Source organism: Pleurodeles waltl, chromosome 3_1, assembly GCF_031143425.1.
Source record: "Pleurodeles waltl isolate 20211129_DDA chromosome 3_1, aPleWal1.hap1.20221129, whole genome shotgun sequence".
Lineage (NCBI taxonomy): Eukaryota > Metazoa > Chordata > Amphibia > Caudata > Salamandridae > Pleurodeles > Pleurodeles waltl.
In genome coordinates, this window is record NC_090440.1 from 1,984,795,193 (window position 1) to 1,984,807,386 (window position 12,194).

The window sequence follows — 12,194 nt, forward strand, 5'->3', positions numbered from 1 at the left end:
GAAGGAGAAAAAAATGGAAAAAAAGAGCGCGATTGCTCTGCTACAGTTCACTCGTAGTGAAACCTATCGGCAAAAGTGCAATTATCTGCGTAACCGGCAAAAGTGCAATTAACTATGTAACAGGGTCGATGTCATGCAAAGCGCTCGACTTCTGCCAAGTGAGATCACGCTGTGAAAAAAGATAAAAAGTAGTCCTCATAAAGGACGGAAAACAGCGAGCCTCGTATGTTTTCAATACTTGGTCACTGCGCTCAAGGAGGGCTAACCACCGGAAAAGGCAAGACGTATGCATGCCTTCCACTGATGAAAGCAAGCAGATTTTAAAAGGCAAGCCCACGAACCAATGAAATACACTGACGTGACATGGACGGGGCTCAGAGCCCTTTTCTAACTACTAAAGCGTCTCGCAAGCGCCGCAGGCTCGACCATAAAAAGGTCTGGTCTCATTGATAATGTCAAGACCCAGAATGCTTCCACCACTGCTTTATGAGTTATGTTTGAGACAGGGAGAGCAGTCACCTACCTATTATGAAAGGACTCTTCGTGAGCTCCTTCAGATCAAAGGACAGATCCACCACATCACATAGTCTGGCGTAGGCCTAGGTTTCTGTGCTCACACTTAGGGGCATATTTATACTCTGTGCCAAATTTGCGTCATTTTTTAAAATGCAAATTCGGCGCAAACTTAACTCCATATTTATATTTTGACGCTAAATACATCTAGCGTAAAAATATTGGAGTTTGCACCATTTTTTGGATGCGTGAACCTACCTTGTGTCAATGAGATGCAAGGTAGGCGTTTCCATCCAAAAAATGGCGCTATCGCCATACTGCCATATTTATCCCCCCATGCAAAAATGACACACGGATCAGATGCTGCCCCAAATAATGGTGCTAAGCTTGCTTAGCACCATTATTTAACGCCTGGGTCAGACCAGGAGCAATGGGGCCTGTGGACCCATTCCCATAGTCAAACACCATGGAATGGGCCCACAAGTGCCCACACCAAGCCCCAGGAACACCCCCACCCACACCAGAGGATGGGGGACCCCATCCCAGATAAGTAGGGTAAGTAGTAGGATTTTTTTTTTTTTATTGCCATTGGGGTCCCTAGCATGGCACTAGGGGCAGTGACCATGCCCAGGGGACACTGGTCCCCTGTGCTGGCCATTGGGGTGGTGGGCATGACTCCTGTCTTTTCTAAGAGTTATGTTTTAGGATGAGTGTGCGCCTGGCAATAACACAAGGCTGGTCAGTGGCATTTTTTTTGCCGCTAACCAGCCTAACGTCATTTTTTTGTGCACACGCTCCACCACCCCCACCCGGCTAGCGTAATTTTTGATGACGCTAGCCCAATCTTAGCGCTGGCTTGCACCATTCCTTAAATATGGCACCCAGCTGGCGCTGTGGAATCGAGCAAGCTGGCACTAATATTTTTGCCACAAAACTGCGTTAGCGCAGTTTTGCAGCAAAAAGTTTAAATATGCCCCTTAGATTACTGTGACAAAAGGACCAAAATAAAAGTGAGCATACCATATACACACACCCTGGGTCATTCAGGTCGGGGCGGGCTTATGTACCACATAGGGAGACATTAACATGCCAAGATTTGCCTAAACTTCCAACCCATTTGCTTTTACCAGGTCTGCAGAATCTTGCTTATTTAGCTCGCTGCTTAGATTTATAATTTTCTCTTGATCTCGTGTCTCAGAAAGCTGTCTTTCTCCAGAGAACCACCGCCATTAGCCTCCCTCAACTGTGCTGGCATGTCCTTTTGTTTGCTCTGTCTTGGTGCAGGCTCATGAGCCTCTGTCTTGCCAAGGTGGTGTTGTCACACCTTTCGTCCTTTCTACCATTTTGCTTCACATACACTTGATAACAGTTGGCTCTCCGGGGCTCTCCGCCAAGCTCACTGTTTTCCACTGTAGCATGGATATTGCCCATATTTCTCGAATGGTACCCTGTCTTTTCTCTTCTGCAGTCAAGTATTTTTTGTGGGTGAACCACTGTTCCAAACTGTTTGCCCCGTTTTTTTTTCCTGTACCTTTGAAATTACTTTCACCTTCTCTCTCTCTCTCCTATTGGTCAAGGGCCTCACTTCAAGGCATCTCATTTGTGCACAGGTCATAAAATATACAGGCCTCGATTTACAAATATTTGACACCAGTGGTGGTGGAACAATCTTCTTAGGTGGGGTGCTATCATCACTGTTATATCACTAAAGAAAAAGGGATTGTGAAAAATCTAGGTGGCACACAAACAACAAGTGTAGCAAATGAGTCATGTTCATTCAGCAGGAGAGTGGTAATGGTGTGGCACGTAGCCAGTCAGTGGTGAACTTTGGAGCACACTATTGCAAATTTATAACCTAAAGCATATAAAAGCAATATTTGAGAGCACGTTGTCATTTACAGACAGCAAATACTCTACGGAAATGGCCTCAAAATGTGCATGGATGTGGGGTTTTACTGTTAAAACTATACAACACAAACCCGTAGAAATCGGATTTCAGTAAAAAAAATTATCATTTGCACATCACCAAGCAACCTGTCTTGATTTGTTTCAATACTATTAAAATCCACCACAGTTAAGAATTACAGAAAATGAGGTTCATTTGTGCTTTCCTGACTACTGATATATTTGGAATCATTTGTACAGTTAATTTGCAGGTATTTTAAATGTTTTTTACATTTCTGTTTGTTGATATTTTCAATGCAGTACACAACAACAATAAATATGTTGATTGCAACCAGTAGATATGCTTTTTCTCGTCTCTGCAGTAAAATGTGACCTGTTATATCAGTTGTACAGGAAATACCCTCAGTGCCAGCCACTTCTATCCTTTTATCCCTGCAGTAGGCTCCCTTCACCCGATGTATTCAGTACAGCCGTGTCTAGGAGGGCCCAGTATTTTTTTAGATTATCTCCCCCAGTCAGTCAGATCCTCCACTACTCTCTCATCCTTTTGGGTTAGTTTCATATGCTGCTCATCTGCGGTCGCAGATTCCAATAGTTTTTTTTTCCAAACCAGGAGTAGCGGGCCTGTGTTTCTCCCCACTGTAAAGTTATCCACAGCCTGGCCAACACCAAGGCAAATCTTTATGTAACTCCCTTTTCATCAATATATCAAGCAAGCATAGTTTCACTGAGCCCTAAAACGTGGGGACTGTAATACAAGGCGACTCCTCCACAGTGGTGTAATAAAACATGACACTCCCCCTGCAAAGTACGTGGAGGGACCCACTCAGGAGCTCTCTGCCTGTGCTGACGGGTCCCCCTGGAGCTTGCCCTCCAGCCCGCACTCCGGGGTCTGTGGTACCCTTTATTAAGCTACTGCTCCTCCATCACTTTCCCTTAGAATTTCACCATAAAAGGGCAGGTCCAAGTGTAGGAAGCTGACCTGGTGTGTGGTGGGTGCCTAAGGTACTTACATCTTATACCAGGTCTAAGTATCCCCTATTAGTGTAGTGTAGACAGTGTCTAGAAGCCAGGCTCTCTAGAGGTAGCTGTGGATGAGCAGCCAAGGATTATCTACAAGACATGCAAAGCTCATGCATTACCACTGCAGTCACACAGCACTTACACACATGAAAGAAAACACTCGGGCCCAGATTTATACTTTTTGTCGCAAAACTGCGCAAATGCAGTTTTGCGGCAAAAAGTATAGCGTCGGCTTGCGTCTTTCCAAAGTGCCAGCTGGGCTCTAAATTTATAGAATGCCCCAAGTTGGCACTAAGCTTGGGCTACCGTTAGAAAAAAATACGTTAGCTGGGTAGGGGTGAAAAATGACGCTAGGCTGGTTAGAGGCAAAAAAAATGTTGTTAACCATCCTAGCGTCATTTCCTGACACACAACCATCCTAACACATGACTCCTGTCTTAGAAAAGACAGGAGTCATGCCCACCAGCGTCCAGTGTCCCCTGGGCATGGCCATTGCACCCAGTGCCATGTAGGGGGCCCCATTTCAGGGCCCCCAATGGCACTTAGACAATATTTTTAAAACACTTGCCCATACTTACCGGATGCACCTCTGGTGTGGGTGGGTGCGTTCCTGGGGCTTGGGGTGGGCACTTGCGGGCCCATTCCATGGTGTTTGACCATGGAAATGGGTCCAGAGGTACTCTAATGCCTGGTCTGACCCAGGCATTAAATAATGGCACTAAGCAGGTCTAGCGTCATTATTTAGGCCCGCCTCCCACCTGTGCACTGTTTTTGCATGGGAGGATAAATAAGGCGCTATGGGCTTAGAGTCATTTTTCGGACGGGAACTCCTACCTTGCATCTCATTGATGCAAGGTGGGTTCACGCATCCCAAAAATAATGTTAACTCCTATATTTTGACCCTAGATGGATCTAGCGTCAAAATATAAATATGGAGTTGAGTTTGCACCGTTTCTGCGTCAAAAAACATGACGCACAAATGGCGCAAACAGAGTATAAATATACCTCTCAGTGTTACGAAAATAAAGGTTCTTTATTACAGTAACACAGTACAAAAACACTAGATAGGCAATCCTCCAATAGGAGACAAGTAAACATATTAAGGCCCATATTTATACTTTATTAGCGCCGCATTTGCGCCACTTTTTGATGCAAAAGCGGCGCAAACTTACAAAATACAATTGTATTTTTTAAGTTTGCGCTGCTTTTGTGTCAAAAAATGACACAAATGCGGCGCTAAAAAAGTATAAATATGGGTCTAAATCTGTACAATAGTAATCAGTAATAGGCATAATAATTGATAGAAAACAGTGCGAATGCAAATAGACAATAGTGACCCTAGGGGTAGCCCAAACTATATACTAATAAAATGGAATGCGAATGCAGGACCACCACACAGGTAAGTGGAATGTGTAGAGGGGAGCTAGAGGAACTAGGAAACGCCAAAGGTAAGTACCACAGTGCCCCCCAGTGACCAGGAAGAAAGGAGTAAGTTACTGGATATTCCCCAAACTGCCCAAAAGGAAGAAAATATAGAAAATGCAGCACCCAGACAAGACTGCAAGAAACCAGCGGTGAATTTCAGAAAAGGAAGACCTGTGGAAGAAGGGGACCAAGTCCAGAAGTCACAGAAGAATCCAGGGGAAGCAGGAGCTACTACCCACCCAGCTGTGGTTGGAGGAGTTGGTTGACGGTAGGACAGAGATGGTCAGGAATGCAGTCCTGGAGCAGGTGAAGAGTTCCTGGAGGATGCAGTCGACGTCCCACACCAGATAGAAGATTATAGTTGGTCATTGGCATGAAAGATCCACCAACAAGCCTTTGCAAAGGCAGAAGTCGCAGTAAAGCAAAAGTGGAACTGCCAGGACCAGCAAGGTCCAGGAGGACTCAACCCACGGGGGGAGTCCTAGGGAGACCCTCAGCAAGGCAGAGAACCCACAGAAGAAGGGCCAGCCCCCACAGGAGACCCAATGGACTAGGATCCAGGAGTCGCAGAGGAGCCCACGCAGCACAACTGGAAAAGGGTCCCACGCCGCAAGAGAAGCACGCAGAGGGATGTGTGTTGCAGGAAGGCGTGCTGGGGGCTGAAGCTACACGGAGCCTGAAGATCCCCTAGAGGAGATGCCAACAAGCCTTGGTGGCTGCAAGAGATGCAGAGCACGGGGTACTGTCCTGCGTGGGAAGGTAAAGGCTTACCTCCACCAAAGTTGGACAGCTGGCAGAGGACCAAGAGGACTACTCTAGACCACCACCTGTGAGGCAGGATCTATGCAGCTCAGGATGAGAGGAGATTCACACTGCTGGTCATCAGTGCAGTTGGTGCCTGCTGATGCAGGGGAGTGATTCCTTCACTCCAATGGAGATTCCTTCTTCCTTCTTGTGCAGATTGAAGACTTGCCACCCTCAGAGGATGCACAGCCGGGGAAATGTTGCAGAAGCTGGAAGGAGCAGAGGAAACAATGTTGCAAGAACAGTCTTCTTCGTGGATGCAGATTGTCAGTTCCTGGAAGGTCCAAGTTGTAACCGCCGTGCGGCCACCAATGCGTCGGCACTCCCGCGGTGCCCATAATGACATCCCCGCTGGGCCGCAACATGGGAGCCGGCTCCAAATGGAGCCGGCGGTGTTGCGGCCCTGCGACGGGTGCAGTTGCACCCGTCGCGCTTTTCACTGTCTGCTATGCAGACAGTGAAAAGCTGCACGGGTCCCTGTCAGGGGGCCCTGCGACTCCCCGTACCGCCAGCCTTTTCCTGGTGGATCAAACCGCCAGGAAAAGGCTGGCGGTAGGGGGACTCGTAATCCCCTGGGCAGCGCTGCTTGCAGCGCTGCCCTGGCAGATTATCACCGCCAAAGCAAATGTGGCGGGAAACCGCCAGCCCTGGCGGTGCAACCACGGCAATCCCCTCTGAAGCACCGCCAGCCTATTGGCGGTGCTTCAGCCAAAACAGCCCTGTCGATCTTGGACCGCCAGGGTTGTAATGATGGCCTAAGTGTCCACTACAGTGCAGGCATATTGACACCCGCAACTAATCAGTAGTGGTCCAATGTAATTAATTTGCCATATCTGTCCTGGTAACTTTCCTCTCCCCAACTGACCTTTAACTGTATGCGGGACAGACCTCTGTTGTGTGTGCTGACAAATAGGACAGTGCAAAATCACAGTTTGTATCAAATCTAGGGGAATGTGCATCCCTCTAATCTCTGCCCACCTGTAAGTGTCTTTCTCTCCCAGATGTCCACTTTCTGGTGCGCCCACTTAGCCATCCACACCAAGTCAGAATTCTGGGTTGACACTTCTGTTTCTGAACTTTTCTCTTTAACATCTGCAAGGGAATTGAACCAGCGTTCTAATGAGTCAATGGGAAAATGAACATCTATGACTATGCTCTGTTTTAACATTTCCCAAACTTCCTGCCACAACTCTTTGCTCCACATCTCCTTTGAATTACTGAACCAGTTATGTGCAAGCCCTATGGAAAACCAAACGGCTAATCCATTGGCAGTGAACCAAGAATCAGTGTAAAAATGGCATGTCTCAAGCAGCTCTTGCTTTAAAGTCTGACACACATTGTACAACCCTGCATATTGGTTACTTTTTCCTTCTGTGGTAGACAACAGCTTTTCAGTAACTGGATTGTATAACACTGCTTTCCATTGTCTTTTAGTACTCACATATTTCAATGACCCATTAGTCAAACAAACACGCTTTCTATCCTCAGGGGACAAGAATTCAAATGGTGCACTCAATTTCACTAGTGACTCCTTTGCCTGTGGTACCTTCTGCACTCTCTCCTCATCCTATAAAGGGACTTGTGACACATGTTCATGTAGGGCTGTAGTGCCTGTAGGTCCTACTTGAGCCCTGTTTTGTATGTACCAGATCCATAGTATGATGCTAGCCTCTTGTGCCTGTCCTATACTGTGAGATTTAGGTGAACTTATCACCCACTGCACGATTGATAGTTCAGGTTTCAGAATTACATTACAATTTAATGTCATTTGCTCAGTAGTCACTAGAGCCCAATAACAAGTCAAAAGCGTTTTTTCAAAAGGAGTACAGAGCTCCACAAATTCAGATAGTTTTCTAATCCAAAGCTCCAGGGTCACCCTCGTCCTCCCCTGTTTCTGCCACATACTCAAGGTGGTAAAATGTTCCTGATTTACATGTACATCAGTGTTTCCCTCTTGTACTGCACACAAATCTAAAGTCTGTTGAATTAATTTGCCAAACAAAAGCACGCAGCTGCTTCTCACTCCCTTCAAACTCATATTTTTTCCTAGTTACTTTGTACCAAAGTGTTAAGATTTTATTCAGATGAGGGCTATACTGTTTCCAAAAATCAAACAAGCTCATGAAACTCGGTGTCTCTTGCTTAGTGCAAATAGTAAGAAACTCTAAACTCTTTTGTTTTACCTGTGACAACATCTGTCTATTTTCTGGATTCCACTGAACTCCCAGAAACTGCACATTTTGCGACAGTACCTCTGCCTTGTCTGAATTAATTTTACACATCGTACTTTGCAAAAGTGGTCTGAATATAACATCGTCAACTGCGTGCTCAGTGTAATCTTTTTAAAGAATGTACTTCAACTCCTGCCAAAAACTGTGGGCTGCTCTGCGCACGGAGATCTACGCTCTGCTCATGAGACTCACACTGCCCCCCACCTTTTTTAACCTCCTCATTACTGTAATGTGAAAAGCCAGATTCTCCTGTAACAGCTTTATAAATTTCAGTTTTATCTTGCAATAATTTGTTCTGGCTAATTTGCTCACATAAATTCTTATTTTCATGTTCTAACTGCTTACATATCTCATGCATTTTTCTGTAAGCAGACAAAAGTATCCAAACCCTTCTGTTAAGAACAAAAGGGACATCCTTTCTTTCAAAAAGCACATTTTCTAAATATGAAAAAACTTTTGTTTTATCCAAGCACTCATCCCAAAACTTAGAAAGTCCTGTTAAACAAGAAAATATGTTTCTCACAGCACCATAAGGCAGTTTAACTTCACATGAATTTTCAAACATGGTCTGGTGTGCTTCCTTTAAATCTCTAAACAACAAAAAAAAAATTACACTTTTACACCGTGCACTTCCAATCTCCAATTCCACTCCCAGACTGCCGACTATGCCAAAATGTTTTGCTTTCACTAATGACCGAGCTGAAAACAATCTCTGGAATGCACTTTTTAGTTTAAAGAAGACATTTATTATTACTTCACCACGAGGTTCCTGAGAGAAGAGATTAGTACGTCGGAGGCACACGATTAAAAATAGTCACAGCAATGAAAGGAAAATATAAGTGATTCTCAATTGCAATGTACACAGCAAATACATGTGATTATATTATAGCATAACTTCTAAGCACAGAATAAAAGTCAAAATTCATCACCGTAGTAGGGCCCACCAAATGCTTCACCTTTCTCATGCCAGCAAGAAGAACGACTCCTGTTCAACTGCGAGAAAGAGATTTTCCACCCCCCATGGGACACGTCAGGCAGCTGGCGCCCGCTCCTGACTGAAGTCTAGGAATTCCACGCTACTGAACAGTCATCTGTTTTATATCTTTGAATGACTATGAGAGAACTTTCTAGAAAGCCCTCCCCCTTGGAGAATTATAAAAAAAATGCTGGCTACTGTAGGTCAGAGTTGTGAAAAAAACAAGCGTTGAAGGTTGGCCAGGTCTCCAAGGCCCATTCCCCTCCCAAGACTGACTAAAGGAAAAAAACACAAAATATGTGCTCCCTTATCATGCCAGAGTTCAGTGAGAACAAAATACAGGAAAAAAAAAACAGCTTGGTTTACCATGTGGAAAAACACAGCTCATCTGCAATGTCTCAACTGCAATGTCTAACTCCACAATAAAGCCAATAGGCAGCTAACCTATATACAAAATGTAATGTCTAATGCCACGTTAAAGCCAATAGGCAGCTAAACTGAATACAGAATGTAATGTGCTACTGGTGAACATTGAACAACTAATATGCACAGTGGTGAAACACAAGGTCAGTGGTCAAACATACTTAATGGCATAACAGGCACCAAATGTGGCCTTCAAAGCATACCAGTGGTTTGGGGAAGCTACCCCTTCCAAGCCATGTAACACCTATTTCCAAAGGGAATACCCCCCTCTACCAAAGGGTATCTTTTGTTCTGCCTTCCTGGGCTTGAGATGTTCAAGCAGCAGGAGGGCAGAAACCTGTTTGAGGGGTGGCAGCAGCTTTGGCTGCCCAGAAAACCCCAGAAGGCTGGTAGGAGCAATGCTGTGTTTCCTCTAAGAAGCCTCCAGAGTACATGGAATCATATTTCCAATACTGGCAACAGTATTGGGGTATGATTCCGACATGTTTGATGCCAAAGATCCCTAGGTTCAGAGTTACCATTATGTAGCTGGACATAGGTAGTGACCTATGTCCAGTACACACATAAAATGGCATCCCGCACTCACTAAGTCCAGGAAAATGGAACTGGAGTTTGTGGGGGCACCTCTGCTAGTGCAGGGGTGCCCTCACACACAGGTACTTGCACCCTGCCCTCTGGGCTAGGAGGGCCTGCCATAGGGTTGACTTACAGTGACCTGGTGAGGTGACCTATAGTGAAAAGGTTGCATGCACCCTTTCACGCAGGCTGCAATGGCAGACACACTTTCCGTGGGCTCCCCACGGTGGCATAATACATGCTGCAGCCCATGGCGATCTCCTGGTCCCCCAATGCCCTGGGTACCTGGGTATCATATACTAGGGACTTATATGGGGGCACCAGTATTCCAAATGTGGGGTGTGAATGGTTTAAGTAACCAAGTTTGAAGGGAGAGAGCATAATCACTGGGGTGCTGGTTAGCAGGATCTCAGTGAACACAGTCAAACACACTGACAACTGGCAGAAAATGTGGGTAAACATGCCAAGAAAGAGGGTACTTTCCTACACCAAGTCATGTGAACCAGGTAAGCTGAGTGCTCCCCACACCTCCCACAAGATACAGACATACTGATGTAGATCAATGTTAATTTGGGGGGCTTAAAGTACATCTGGTGTGAGACGTTAAACTGAATTAGTTTAAACCTCTCGTTGGGGGACACTTGCTTTAGTCCAGTCACGTATTGTCCACCTGTGCAGTCCTCCTCCCAGAGCGTCTTGGCTCTCTTCGACGTGCCCCCGCTAGCACCCATTGAAGCTCTGTGTAAGTGTGTTATTAGTAGGTTACACCCCACAAGCTCCAACAGTTGCCTCACAATGGCATGATCCTGTAACCTTTCAGGGAATGTGGTCCAATTGCTACAGGCTGTTTTTGGCTAGTCTTGCAGAGTCTAAGAACTGTCCCTTTCCCACTCCAAACTGTTTCTGTGTATGCTCAAAGGTTACATTTCTAGCACTGTGGTTTAGGTCCACCATATACTCACAACCACCCTCATGCCATCTAACAAAGGTTATGTCTATCAACAGAGCCCCAAATGATCATAGCTCCCAGAGCGATAGGCCCTCTGCAAAAGATGCTCTTTACAGTGCTTTGCCGACCTCTCTGTGCCACACACTCACCACCAGGTTTATTAAGTACGAGGAGTCTGAGGTACTCCCTAGCCCATCAGAAAGAGCTCTCAAAGGGAGGGAGGCCTGCGCTCATCCACATGCAGAGATCACTGCAAATTAGGCCCCTCATCAAAACAATAATGAGGAAAAAGATTTTTCTTCCTGCATTACCGCATGCCCCCTTGCACCAAGGCACAAGCATGCCTGTGTTGGTGAGGCTGCACCAGCCCAGAAAGAGCAGGAAGTCTTGGCAACTATGGTGCAGCACATTGTCTTGCTGCATTGCATTGTGCCAAATCTTAGTAAAGCTAACCCAGTGTGTCTATTCGAGACAATGATACCTGGTCGCCTTCCATTTGCAACTCATTGTAATATCCTTCTTCTCTTTACGTGACCTACCCGCCTACAGCCCTACAAAGTTTCTTGGTGCCTGTTGCTGCTTCTTCTGGGCCTTAATAATTCATATAAATATGACATGCTTGCTTCCTACAATCAGCTGTGTCTTTTGGTAGGTGATGCCTCCCTGCCCCTCCTGTGCCGTACTCTGCATTGCTGCTGGTCCTAACTCCCTCTTGCTTGGCTCTGGGCACAAGATTACTCAGACTTTGTGCCAGGGTTACATCACTTGCTTTGATGCAGCCTGACACATGATTTATTCTGCAATTTACTAAGGCAAGCAAAGCCTGATTGCATGGCTCTGCTTTGCTTTGTTAAAAGAAAATAATGCAATGCAGTGCATAGAGCTGCCTTGCATTACCTTGAGTCTGGGAAGCATTGCATGGGTGGACAATGGGCGTTCCTCTGTGTGCACTCATGTATTTTTATGCAAACACATATTTACTGAAGATATGGGTTTGCTCCAAAATGCTGCACCTACCCAAAATAACTTTATTTTTCCTCATTAATTCCTCTTTGCATGTGTGCTGAAAAGAGGAATAAGCCTTAAAAGGCTAGTTTTTGTGCAGGTAGGTTTTCTTTCCTGCACCTTAACAAAGGCATCCTAGACAGCCCAAAGTGTGCCAGTGCGTCACCGCAAGGAGCAAGCTCAGGTGCGCCATATCTTTCTGAATATGGAGCAGTTCAGCTCTCTTCCTTTTGTGCAACTTCCCTTGCTGTGCTGTGTTACATGAATTGTTAGTAAATATGCCCCCTTATATTAATCTCACAAGAACCAGTTATGCAGGCAGGACTGTGCAACTTCTGGGGTAATTTCCCAATATCACCCCAGC